General features: G+C 38.3%; 1 long non-coding RNA gene across 1 annotated transcript in view; it reads left to right on the forward strand.

Annotated features, from left to right (window-relative positions):
- LOC131839286 (uncharacterized) overlaps nucleotides 1-12693 on the forward strand; it is a 54840-nt gene continuing 42147 nt past the window's right edge. The window contains exon 1 of the long non-coding RNA XR_009356911.1: nucleotides 1-231. This is a non-coding gene — a long non-coding RNA (uncharacterized LOC131839286). The remainder of the gene's footprint in view (nucleotides 232-12693) is intronic.

Consider the following 12693-nt stretch of genomic DNA (forward strand, 5'->3'; position numbering starts at 1 on the left):
TTGGAGGTATTATATTAGAAGTAAAGCAGGTGATTGTTTATTCTACCTTCTGCTGGTCAGTTAGGATGATGAGGGGCTATGAAGAAGAATGAAAGAATCTTTGTGTTGTTTAGTCTGAAGAAGGCAAGACTGGAAAAGTCAAGAGGAGGAAGAAGAAGGTTGCTTCTGGATGAGTCCTCCAAACTGAATTTTGTTCAGTGAATGGACAAAAGAGGGATCAGTCAAATTTTGGTGAGTACCACCATTCTTGGTACCAGTTCCCATGCTGTTCCCTCTCTACTTGGGGGCCTTACCCTTCATGATGGTCTTACTCTCCAAGGGTGGGCCTTTAGGCTCCTGTCTGATTGGGAGATTATCCTAATTTTTTTTTAATTGTCAAAAGACAATATAAAAAGAAAAGACACAGAATGGAAGAAGACTTCTGCAACCTGTAACACCAATGAAGTACATACTAGTATTCAGAATAAAGAACCTCTTAAAAAAAAAAAAAAAGACTACATTATATTAAAAAAGGACAAAACAGGTGAAGGGCATTTCACCATTTCATACTAAGGGATATCTAAATCACTGATAAAATACATGAAAAAAGTATTCAACTTCATTTCTAATCAGGTCTATGAAGATTAGTGGGATACCTTTTATACTGACTAGATTTTTGAAAATTAGAAAAATTGGGGTTTGGTCAAGATAAGAGGCAATAGTAGCTCTGATACACTTCTAGTAGCAGTCTAAGTTGGCACAACCACTTTGGAAATTAGTTTACATTATCAAGGAAAGTTGAGACACCCTTATCCAATGACACAACAATTCCACTCTGGAAATATACTATGTGCTAATGTTTAAGTTCATGTTTAACAGTGTTTATAATGATAACACTGTTCATAATAGCCCCTAAATGGAAACATCATAAATATCCATTAACTGTACAATGGATGAATAAATTGATGTATACTTGTAAAATTATTCAGAAATGAAAGTGAGCAAAATGCAGCAATAAGTAACAATATGGAACAAAAGAGAGTACATACAGTATAATTCCATTTCTATAAAGTTCAAAAATAGGCAAAATTAAATTCTTTTATTTAAGGATACACACATGGATGGTAAAACTAAAGGAAAGCAAAGACATGATCATAATAAAAGTTAAGATAATGATTAGCTCCAGAGGGATGGAAGAATAAAAAGAGGTCCATTCTCCAGAGTTAGCAATTATTGGTGATTTCTAGAAGGAAAGAGGTATATAGAAAGTTCATGAATTGAAAGCAAAGTGTGGGAGTGCCTGGGTGGCTCAGTGGGTTAAAGCCTCTGCCTTTGGCTTGGGTCGTGATCCCAGGGTTCTGGGATCGAGCCTCGCATCGGACTCTCTAGTCAGTGGGGAGTCTGCTTCCTCCTCTCTCTCTGCCTGCCTCTCTGCCTACTTATGATCTTTGGTACTTGGGAACTGGTACCAAAATAAAATCTTTAAAAAAAAATAAGAAAAAGAAAACAAAGTGTGTCTAGAAGAAGAGATACCTATAAGTAAGGCATTCTCTAGAAATACCAGATTGAACTTTTGAAATTTTTTAGAAGATAAATTAATAATACAAGCCTAAGTCAGTATGAATTTATATTTCTGATTCATTTATAAATGTTATGAGAGTAGACTATTGGTAAAATTGTAAAATAGGAAAAAGAAATTTTGCCTCCATGACTCAAGGCTTCTCTTTTGATTTTATCTCTTTGCCCAAATCCCATGTCTCATTTCTAATTTTGTTTAACAAAGATGGTAGCAGCTCCTTGGCTTAAGGGATTAATTCTCCCAAGAATTTGCATTTTAAGAGATTTTTTAGAAAAGATTGAAAAGCTTTAAAGACTCTAAATAAAATCTCGGATGATGGAATTTAAGCTATTTTCACAAGGTGGTTCACTTGTAACATTTTGTGGCTGCTTATAGATGATCCACTGAAGAAGAGACCCCTTTTTGCTTGAAAATTTGTTTCTTTTGAAACTGACAAAGACTTAAGTACTTTTCCTGTAGTTTTTTATATGATTTAGAGGTAAAATCTCTGTTAAGTCAGTGAACTGTAGAGATACACATTTTAGGGCCCATGTATGAGGGGACTGTTCTCAGCTTCAATTGAAATATAAGTAACCACTAAAATATGGAACTTAGAAGTCCTTCATAAAAGAAACTGGGAAAAAAATTATACTCTTGACTAGAATGGAATGAATTTTTTGACTTAGAAATTATAAATTGTTAAGATCACTAGTTTAGCAAAGTTAGAAAAAATATATTATTAGGTGGAAATATAAGAATAAGTAATTCATTGAATTTGAAGCGTGGCCCTTAAGTAATTAACCCTAAGATTGGACCATCTCTTGGGATAGAAACAATCATCAGAAAATACCAAATAGCTAACTGATACACTTGGTCATTTGTGGAAGCAGCCAACAGAAGACTTTTAAATAACTTGGACTATATTTTGACTGTTGAATACCCAAAATTCATGCAGTGACAATAACTGCTAAGCCAACTCGAAACTGTGGATAAAAATAATTGCTCCTATATTGGTCTAAATGTAGTGTGACAATATCAAGTGGCAAAATATGTAGATACACATTCTCTTGAGAGTTTGATTAGTTTCTTTTCTGAGGGGTTGAGATTATTTGCAATAGATTTCAAAATGGTTCTTTGAGCTTCTTGATGGATCTTTGTTCTAGGGTAGCCAATCTTGTTATAGTTAATACCTTATTTTTGGTTTCTCTTATCCAATTTTTATGGAAATATCACAAGTACATAAAGATAGACATATTCATTTGTTCTCAGGAACATTTTATTTTATTTATTTTTATTTTTTATTTTTTTTTAAAGATTTTGTTTATTTATTTGACAGAGAGAGAGATCACGAGTAGGCAGAGAGAGAGGGAAGCAGGCTCCCCGCCGAGCAGAGAGCCCAATGTGGGGCTCGATCCCAGGACCCTGGGATCATGACCCGAGCCGAAGGCAGAGGCTTTAACCCACTGAGCCACCCGGGCGCCCCTCTCAGGAACATTTTAAAAGAAAAAAGAATTGGAGGCTGGCTAAAAACCCACTATAATGGGATAGTTGTAAATAATATATATATATATATATATATATATATATATATATATATATAGTTGTATATAGTACAAGATGAAAGATAAAATGGAATAAATGAAGGATAAAATGGAATATTATTCAGCCATTAAAACGAATGAGCTAGGTTTATAGTACAGATAAGAATTATCCTCATTCCTACTACATTACCTTGTTTTTCCCAGTCCGTGCCTCTGGCCTCATGCGGAGTTCCCTACAGTCAGTTGACAGAGGAAGAGAAATCGCAGGCTGGTTTTTAGGCAGTCTGTGCCATATGTAGGCACCACTTGAACATGAACAGCTATAGTACTACAGTCCCTTTCTGGGATATGAAGGACAATGATGAAGGGAAATCCTCTCAGTGGGCAAAATGTGAAGCAGTGTACCTGGTTGTTCATTTTTGCTTCGAAGTAAAAACAGCCAGATTAGTGAATATACACTAATTCATGGGTTGCGTTTTGGCTAGCTGGTAAGAGACTTGGAAGGAAGATGATTGGAAAACTGGTAACAAAGAAGTTTGGGGAAGAGGTATGTGGATAGACCTTCCTGACTGGGTGAAAAACGTGAAGATTATTTGTGTCTCATGTGAATGTTCACCAAAGTTTGTCCTTAGTAGAGGAGGGCTTTAATAACCAAATGAATAGGATTCCAGTCCTTCTCTTTCCCAAACCACCCCTGTCATTGCCCAGTGGGCTCATGAACAAGGTGGCCATTGGTGGCAGGGACAGAGGTTATTCATGGGCTCAATGACATGGACTTATTTTTTTCTTTTTTTTTTTTTAAGATTTTATTTATTTGACAGAGACACAGTGAGCGAGGGAACACAAGCAGGGAGAGTGGGAGATGGGGAAGCAAGCTTCCCATGGAACAGGGAGCCCGATGCAGGGCTCGATCCCAGGTATCATGGTATTTCACACAGCATTGCTTCTGGTCAAGGAACTTGCTTCACACCAAATGAAGTGTGACATGCTCATGGAATTCACTGGTCTTAGTATGTTCCTCACCATCCTGAGGCAGCTGGCTTCACAAAATGCTGGAATGATCTTTTGAAGACTCAGTTATAGAGAGCCAGCTAAGTGGCTATATCTTACAGGGTTAGGACAAGATTCTCTGGGAAGTTCTATATGCTCTGTATATTCTGGTGTTCTCTCATAGCCAGGATTCATGGGTCCAGGAATCAAGGGGTAGAAATGGGAGTGGCACCATTTATTTTTCTTTCCTGTCCCTATGACCTCATGTACTCCTGGGCTAGAGTTCTCGGTTTCAAATGGAATAATGCCTTTACCAGGAGACACATCAATTACTCTACTGAATTAGAGGTTAAGACTGTCACCTGGCCACTTTGGGTTCCCCATGCCTCTAAACAGGCAAAGAAAGAAGTTACTCTGCTGGCTGGGGTGAATGATCCTGATTACCAAGGTGAAATTGGACTGTTACTTCACAGTGGAAGGGAGGAAATGTATGTTGTTTTTTAAAAAATTATTATTATTATTATTATTATTATTATCAACCACTACACCCAACATGGGGCTTGATTTCACAACCCCAAGATCAAGAGTTGCATGCTCTACTGGCTGAGCCAGCCAGGCACCCCTGGCTATCTCTTATTATTACCATGCAGTTAAAGATGCAGTTAAAATAAACATTATTACCATACAGTTAAAGTAGTAGAAAACTACAACAACCCAATTCAGGCAGAACCAGAGATGACCCAGACTCTTTAGGAATGAAGGTTTAACTTACCCCACTTCAGTTGAGGTACTTTCTGAGGACAAAGGGAATACAGAATAGAATAGTTTTAAATACTAGTTAAGACCATGTGATCAGTAATAATGAGGTCTATAATTATCATGAGTACTTTTTCTTTATTATGAATATGTTACTGTGTGTGTATAGCAAGTATTTTTGTTTTCTTCCCTTTCTTATCCTCATATCATATAAAACATTTTGACTTTATATCATAATATTTAAGTTACATGATATTAATAAAAGACTCAAGAACTTTGCATCTTCTTCTGGGGAAAGGGTTAATGTTTTTTCAGTTGTATAAAGGTTAGTTGTATCATGTTAGGTGGAAATATAACCATGTCATTATGGACTGAATGTTTGTTTCCTCCCCAAATTCATATGTTGAAACCTCATCCCTCTAATGTGAAGGTATTAAGAGATGGGGCCTTTGGGAGGTAATTAGGATTAGATGAGGTCATGAGGGTGAAGACCTTGTGAATGGCGCTAGTGCCCTTATAAAAGTCATGAGAGAGCTTCCTTCTCTCTGCTCTCTGCCATGTGAGGATACAAGAAGTCAGCAGTCTGGGACACCTGGCTGACTCGGTCAGTAGAGCATATGACTCTTGATATTGGGCTTGTGAATTCAAGTCCCACACTGGGTGTAGAACTTACTTAAGAAAAAAAAGTCAGGGGCACCTGGGTGGCTCAGTGGGTTAAAGCCTCTGCCTTCAGCTCAGGTCATGATCTCAGAGTCCTGGGATCGAGCCCCACATCGGGCTCTCTGCTCAGCGGGGAGCCTGCTTCCTCCTCTCTCTCTGCCTGCCTTTCTGCCTATTTGTAATCTCTGTCTGTCAAAAAAATAAATAAAATCTTTAAAAAAAAAAAAAAGAAAAGAAAAAAAAGTCAGGGGCGCCTGGGTGGCTCAGTGGGTTAAAGCCTCTGCCTTCGGCTCAGGTCATGATCCCAGGGTCCCGGGATTGAGCCCCACATCGGGCTCTCTGCTTAGTGGGAAGCCTGCTTCCTCCTCTCTCTCTCTGCCTGCCTCTCTGCCTACTTGTGATCTCTGCCTGTCAAATAAATAAATAAAATCTTAAAAAAAAAAAAAAAAAAGTCAGCAACCAGGAAAGGATTATCACTAGAACTCCACCATGCTGGCAACTTGTTCTAAAATTTCCAAACTTCAGAACTGTACAGTGAGAAAAAAATTTTTGTTGTTCATAAGCCATTCAGTTTATGGTACTTTGGTATAGTAACCTAAACTAAGGTACTTGTTATCTTTAAGAAAAAAAAAATTTTTTTTTTAAAGATTTTATTTATTTATCTGACAGAGAGAGATCACAAGTAGGCAGAGAGAGAGAGGAGGAAGCAGGCTCCCTGCTGAGCAGAGAGCCCGATGCGGGACTCGATCCCAGGACCCTGAGATCATGACCCGAGCCGAAGGCAGTGGCTTAACCCACTGAGCCACCCAGGCACCCTCTTTAAGAAAAAATTTTTAAAAAATTTAAAGAAAGCTGTATCCCCAACATGGGGATAGTAACCCCGAGATCAGGAGTCACATGATCTACCAGCTGAGCCAGCCAGGTGCCCCTAAGGTATTCATTATCTTTATTTAGATATTAAGTATGGTTTAAAGAGTGCCAAGTTGACAAGAGGAGGTCTTGTGATGATTAATTTCATGTATCAACTTGGCTAGGCTGTGGTGTCCAGATGCTTGGTCAAACACCAAACTAGATGTTGCTGTGGTATTTTATAGATGTGATTAACATTTAAATCAGTAGTTTGAAGAAAGCAGAGTACTTTCCATAATGTCAGCTGCTGAGCAATGCATACCACAAGTTACATTCTTATTAAAAATTCATATTCAAACGTATTAAATACTCATGGAAAAATGTCTGGAAATAATGCACACCAAACCAACACTGATTACCTCTGGGAAACGGGACAAGGACTGAGGTGAGGAAAGACTGTATCTTTCCTTTTTAATTTTATAAAATTTCTGTAATTATAAAATTTTCCCAATCAGAATGTATTACTTACATTTGTCCTTGATTCCAGAGGAAGATCATACTTTTCTTTATTTTGATTTTATTTTGGCTAAAGGATCAGTTACCACCTTTAGTCTGACAAGATTTGGTTCCCAATACTCACCTACACTGTATGGAGCAACTAGCTCTTGCTATGTATGTCAGAGCATAGCTATCCTATGGCCATCTTCCCTCCAACCTGCAGGCTATAAAATGTTTTTTTTTTTAAAGATTTATTTATTTATTTATTTATTTATTTGTTTGACAGAGATCGCAAGTAGGCAGAGAGGCAGGCAGAGAGTGAGAGAGAAGCAGGCTCCCCGCTGAGCAGAGAGCCCAATGTGGGGCTCGGTCCCAGGACCTTGAGATCATGACCTGAGCCGAAAGCAGAGGCTTTAACCCACTGAGTAATACAGGCACCCCAACCTGCAGGCTATAGAAGTGTGCAGAATAAGACTGAGAATGATACAACTTGCTTGAGATTCCATATTTAATAATAAGTAAATTTAGTAACCTATTATTAAAGCTAGAAGATATTTTGTGTGAGTAAAAGTAGATTTTATTAGTAGTGTACTTGCAGTGTTGCAAGTTGGGTTTCCCAGGCCACAGACTCTGAGACAGAGCTGAGCAAGAAGGATGTTTATTAAGCAGAGCTCTTGGGATCAAAACTTGTCAAAACATGGGGAAGGAAGCAGAAGGGTAAGTCCAGCTGTGATACGCACCAACCACAATCTCAGCTGACCCCACAAAGAGTTCTGAAGCTAGACTAGCCTTTCAGGGTTGCCTTTTCTTTGGCCCTAGATGGCCAAGTCTTTCTACTCCTGCAACAGCCAGTCATTGGATGTGGGCCACCCTGGAACTGGGTGTGGTTTCCTGCAAAGCTACTTTCTGCTTCTCAGACTATCCTGGAAGGGGCTGGCTGACAGCTGACAGCTGATTGAGGCAGTTTCTAAAAGGTGTTAACGCAGGGTAGGGCTGCCTGCCAACAGTTCTGCTAGCAGCTGGTGCAACAAGTCCTTCAGTGACGAGGGATTTGGGTGGCACATCACAATACCTGTCTCATTCACCCTTCTTATTCTGGGGATCAACTTCTCAAAACTGTTCATGTGTCTTTTTTTTTTTAAGAATATAATATGAATTAATATGATAATTCATTGAGATAATTCATGTAGGATACTTATGGTGCTTATTAAGTGTCATTATTATCATTATTATTAATACTATTATCAATATTATTCTCACCTAGTTGCAGAGAGATATCTTGAAAAATACATTATTATTTTCTAATAATAAAAAACATTATTATTTTCTAAATTACATTTTTATTAAGCATGGAAAAGGGCTGGTAGAAGTGGAAAAGAATACTATTATGTTGTGCATATCAAGTTGATCTTGAAATAGGTTCAAAGTTTAGGTTGTCTTCCTGAGGTATGAGTGCTAGTCCCTTTTCACATGATAAAGGGAATTTTATTCTTCCTTTTGCTTTTAAAAGATGTAATTCACTGTCATTTGATGGTTCCTAAGAAATTCTCTTTTCTGGTTTATTAAGGGAAAAGCCAGGTCCAGATTTTAAATTCATTCCCTTGATAAATGTAATCCCATTGTAAGTCATAACAATAAGTGAAAAGTTGGCTTCTGCTCTAGAAAAAAATAGTCATATGAGAGTATTGTTTTAATGCTGCTGACATTTGGTTTTGTGCATTTAACTGCTGTTCTAGTGAAAAGTATCTGTTAATGGAAAAAATAATAGAGGCTAACACTTACTCGTTAAGTATTTCACCTGTATTCACTTAGCATCGTATCAGTTTTATGAGGTAGATACTGCTACTGTCTCTCTTTTATAGAGCATGAAATTGAGGCTCAGAGGGGGTAAGTTAAGTGGCAGAGCAGGAATTAAAACCCAGGATAATTGGACTAGAAGCTTCACACTTCTGGCCATTCTACTTTACTGACATGCAGGACTGATTTGAGTCCATCTCTCTCAATTAATCAGTCATTTATTGAAAACATACTATGAGCCCAGTACTGCCCAGCTTGGAGAAAATAAAAAATTATAAAAGCCTTCTCTGTGTGTTTACAATCTAGTGGAGGGGTTTCAGGATATTCAAGGGGGAGTGCTTCCTAAACTGTAATTATTTATTTACCATTTTTCTTTGTTGTCGTGTTTGCCACGTGAAGTATTACTTTCCCTTCTCTGAACTTTCTTACCTCCTGAATTTGTACACTGAAATCTCTCAAGTGCATTAAAAAAAAAAAAAAAAAAGCAAAAAAACCAAAACCAAAACCAAAACAAACACAAAGAGGGGTGCCTGGGTGGCTAAGTCAGTTAAGCGTCATGATCCTGGGGTCAAGCCCCACATAGAGCCCTCTGCTCAGTGGGGCCCTGCTTCTTCCTCTCCCTGCCACTCCCCCTGCTTGTACTCTTTCTCTCTGTCAAATAAATAAGTGGAAACTTAAAAAACAAACAAACAAAGGCTTAAAGATGGTTTTTCCTGTATCTTTTATACCTTCTTGAAAGATGATTCTGTACTTTGGTCAGTACAATAAGACACTGAAGAAAAAGAAGCTGAAGAATGTTATTTTGTTTTACTATTGCACATGCCTCTAGGTTATTTAATATTTTATTGTTTGATTATTTTAGTCTTTTTAAAAGTCACAGTTGAGAATAATTATTTGGTAATGATGAACTTATTCCAAGGTTGATGAAATAGCAAAATATTCCAAGATACAAGAGAAATAAGATCACTAAGATCCCATAATTTATATTTATTTATTTATTTTAGATTTTATTTATTTATTTGAGAGACAGAGTACCCGATAGTGAGAGAGGGGCAAAGCAGAGAGCCTGATGTGGGGCTCAATCCTAGGACCCTGGGATCATGACCCGAGCTAAAGGCAGATGCTTAACCAACTGAGCCACCCAGGCACCCCTATTTACTTATCCTAGAGAGTGAGTGAGCAAGTGCGGGGAGGGGGAGAAGGGAGAAAGAGAAACCTTAGCAGGCTCTGTGTTGAGCGTGGAGCCCCCACACAGGGCTTAACCCTATGACCTAGAGACTATGCTACTTAGGGGCCCAGTGGTCCTCCAATTTTAATCTCTCATATCATCCTATAGTTTTTCTTCAAAAGCTATACATATATATCTCTTCTTACTATACTTTAAAGTTATGTTTGTTTTGTTGATTACAGCAAATGATCTGTAGTGTCTGACAGAAAGTCAGTGTCAAGTGAATTGAATAAATGAACAATTATTTAATCATTGTGGCGAGTACCCAATCAATTAGCATGGGCAAAAGTAAACACTTTTCCATATTGAACACATATTCTGTTAAGAGCACTTTGTAGACTCTAAGAAAAGATCAAGACATAATCCTTGCTCTCAAGGAACTTGCAGTCTAGATGGATGTAGGGCAGGGAGCAAGGACAGGGACATTAAAGGGTTATGCAGATGGAAAGGTATAGACAGTCTATAGTGGTCTATAGGGAGCTTCATTATTCCCTAGTAACTTAGCTTCATAGGAGAGCGTCAGCATGGAGGGTTCCTTTTTATCAGGGCAGAAAAAACTTGCATATATTTAACTGCAGCCTCTCTCAAGAATTTTTAGAAACTTTATCTCTCATTTTTCTAATCTATCATCTATTCTGGGTAATTCTTTCAACTTAACCTTATATGATCAATTTAAATAGACCTTTTTCTGTTTTTGGAACATGCGGATTGGTGGTGAATGTTGATATTTTGCTTTGAGAGTCATTATCTAGTCACTTGCCAGTTTTCTTTTCTCCAGGCTATCTGACCTCATTTTTAAAAGTTTTCACCATAAATTTCATTTTCCTATCTTCCAGTTCTAATTAGTGCTCTCCTCTGACTTATCTCTACAAATTTCGGGTTTACATTGTGAAGCTGAGATTTGACCATGGTCCTTATAATAGAATCATTATTTTCCTATTTATGGCTATTTTCCTTTGTATTTGTCTCTTTTTTTTTTTTTTTTTTCTTTGTTGGCCATACAAAACAATTGTCTCTCTCTCTCTTTTTTTCCTTATGCTTTATTTTACAGGTTTATTAGCACCAAGTTTTCCTCTAATTGTGGGATATCGTTAACTTTGTACAAGTCACATCTCCTCTGGTACACGGAACACTGCCTCCTATATTCATGCACCTGTGTGCAATTCTGCTGGATCTGGTCTGGCCACACTTTAGCCAGTAGAATTCAGAGGATGTGACACTGTGCTTGTTCCAGGCTTAAGCCTTAAGGAGACCTCGCTTTTCTGGGGAAAGCCAGCTGCTGTGTAATATGTTTACCCTGAGACTGCCATCTGTGAGCAGTTGTCCAACACATGGCCTCACCATAAGGCCGACCTAGCCACATGGAGAGGCCATGGGGAGGAGAACCAGACTCTGGCCAATAGCCCCAGCTGATCTTCTAACCGACAGCTACACCAACTTGCCTGCCTGTGAGTAAGGCCATCGGCGGAAGTAGATTCTCTAGTCCGAGTTGCACTACCCCAGCTGACAGCATGTGGAGCGGTGACAAGCCTTGCCCAACTTACAGAGCTGTGAGCAAATAAACCATTTTTAAGCCACTATATGTGGGGGCAATTTGTAGCAAGAGACAATTGAAGCATTCTCTCTGGGCAAGACCCTTTGTTTGACTTGTAATCTGTGAATTAGTTGCACAAGATACTCTGTACCTACTATAAATTCTCTATTAGAGTGTGGTATACCTTGTTCCATGGCTCCTTAAGTTCTGCCTACAGCCCTGTGCTGCTGCTCTAGATTCTTACTTGATGTTAGTTTGTGGCTGGTCTCATTGAATTTTTTTTCTTAGATCTAAATCTCTAAATTGCCAGAGTCATTGGAAATAGTTATTTTGTCCTCCAGTGTGCTAATATGCTCTCAGCTTGGTGGCATGTCATGTGATGAGCTTGCCTTCTTCTTCCTCATTTCCCTCAGCAATCTCACAGCTGCTTTCTCACAGCTGGACTGGCTGATTCACTATCTTTTTTTTGGCCCTCAGAAAATCCTCCTGGCATAGTTTCTAGGATTCAGAAACTTGCCTTTCCCACCATTTTGCTGTTTCTGGCTCAAGTACCCTAAATGGGTCACTTTTCTAAGATACCACATGCCCGTTCCTGTGAATTTCTTGTGAATACTATGTCCTATTAGAAAGCTGATGAGAAATACTTCTCTTTTTTCGTGGAGTTTTGGCTCAGAATATTTCTGAAGCAATCATCATCAATTAATTATGCCTCAAGACTTCCGTGATAGGGATATGAAACCAGTAATTTTTTCACATCACTTTGAATTCATGTCTTAGGATATTACATCACATTTGCTCTCCTTGAGCTGAATTCATTCCAGAAAGAACATGTTTCTTAGTAAGCATTGCCCAGTTATTTTTGAAGATATTTAAGCTTGGAGAATATTAAAGTAATTGATTCTCAACATTTTAAAAACTACTTTCAATTTTAGCCACTGCTGGCCATCTGTTTATTCACTTCAGAAAGAGTTCCAAACATAGCCTAGAGTCATCATGAGTAATCTTAACAGACTCACTGGAGCATATGCTATAACCCCAGTCTTCCCAGGATTTCAAAGTGCTTTAGAAAAGAACTGCATGCCATATTAGGGTCTATTTATCCTGTCTCATACATGATGTACTCAGAATAAGAGCTAAGCATGTTATCTGAGGTAACAGCAAAATAGAAGATTTGATCTATGCAGCAGGTAGCCTGTAAGGTTAGTACAACACAAATAAATTCTCGTGATGCAAGGTTACTAGTTGCAGGACAGAAGGCCACTGTTTCCCCTGCCCACCAACCTCCTCAACCTTGGAAGAACAC

This window comes from Mustela lutreola, chromosome 8 (assembly GCF_030435805.1).
Source record: "Mustela lutreola isolate mMusLut2 chromosome 8, mMusLut2.pri, whole genome shotgun sequence".
In the NCBI taxonomy this organism is placed as follows: domain Eukaryota; kingdom Metazoa; phylum Chordata; class Mammalia; order Carnivora; family Mustelidae; genus Mustela; species Mustela lutreola.